This window comes from Amblyraja radiata, unplaced genomic scaffold (assembly GCF_010909765.2).
Source record: "Amblyraja radiata isolate CabotCenter1 unplaced genomic scaffold, sAmbRad1.1.pri S74, whole genome shotgun sequence".
NCBI lineage: Eukaryota > Metazoa > Chordata > Chondrichthyes > Rajiformes > Rajidae > Amblyraja > Amblyraja radiata.
Window position 1 is genome coordinate 6,249 of NW_022630168.1, and position 1,562 is coordinate 7,810.

The following is a 1,562-nucleotide window of genomic DNA, read 5'->3' on the forward strand; positions in this document are numbered from 1 at the left end:
TTGGATAGTTATATGGACGGGAAAGGAATGGAGGGTTATGGTCTGAGCGCAGGTAGATGGGACTAGGGGAGAATACGTGTTCGGCACAGACTAGAAGGGTCGAGATGGCCTGTTTCCGTGCTGTAATTGTTATATGGGTATATGGTTATATGGAAAGGGACATTAATGAGGTGTGATGTTTCAAGAGTTTTGAAGTAAAATACTAGTAGGGACTAATAGGGAAGGAATGACCAGATTAGAACAAGTCTTTGATAAAACAGCCACCATAATCAAAAACATCCCATCCTACTCATTCTCATACCCATTTATCCTTCTCCCTGCCCCCATCCGTCAGCAGATACAGAAGCTTGAATATGCGCACACAGGAACAGCTTCTTCCCCTCTGTAATCCGGCTTTTGAATGATCCTTCCATAAGTTTGGGTAACGACTGATTCACCTCCACCTGATTGGGGACAGAAGTGCCGTTAAATCATAAGCCTTCAGATCATGAGTTGCAAATTAATTTAGAAGTAAGACAAGACAAACTGTTCTTCCCGGAGATGCTCGAGTGTGGCTGGGACACCTGAATGTAATACACAACCCCTGTTCCCATCTCCAAGGGGGATCTCTAGTTTAAATAGTTGACTGCCGTTTGTAGATTAGGGAGGAAGTGCTAACTTAATAAGGGCTTCTTCCCTAATAAGGCTTCCCTCTCTTAATATCTCAAGCTTCTTCATCGCTAATATTTATTTTAGTTTATAAGAGCATGCTGCGAATGAGTTATGGAGTGATGGAGTCATACAGCATGGAACCAGGCCCTTTGATCCAACTCTATGGACCAAACAACAGGCTGCTCCAGTTTCCTCCCACTGCACACATAACAACTTGTCACTAAACACCTCCAAGACCAAGGAGCTGATTATTGACTTCAGGAGGTCCCACAATGGACAATACGCCCCAATCTCCATTTACGGGGAAAGTGTGGAGAGAGTGTCCAGCTTTAAGTTTCTGGGCACTCACATTTCAGAAGACCTCACATGGTCCACAAACACCGCCGCGCTGGTCAAGAAGGCACAGCAACGACTGTTCTTCCTGAGGACATTAAAAAAGGCTGGTCTGCCCCAACAGCTGCTGACAACGTTCTACCGCTGCACCACAGAGAGCATACTAACGTATGGCATCTCTGTGTGGTATCTCAGCTGCACGGAGGCGGAGAGGAGAGCTCTTCAGCGCGTCGTCAACAGAGCGCAGCGGATCATTGGGACAGAAGAGCTACGAGCCTTGGAGGGCATCTACCACACACGGTGCCTCAGGAAGGCCGTCAGCATCCATAAGGACTCATCACACCCTTGTAACGGACTGTTCGAACTACTTCTCTCCGGCAGACGTTACAAGGCCTTCTACGCCCGAACCTCCAGACTCAGAAACAGCTTTATTCCAAGAGCTATAGCGGCTCTGAACCGGCCCTGATGAGTGCCCCCCCCACCCCCCACCCACCCCCCCTGGACAGTCTCCTTCAGATGGTCACGTCACACAGCTTATTTATTTATTTTACTTTTCTTGTACATCGGTTGGAGCTGCA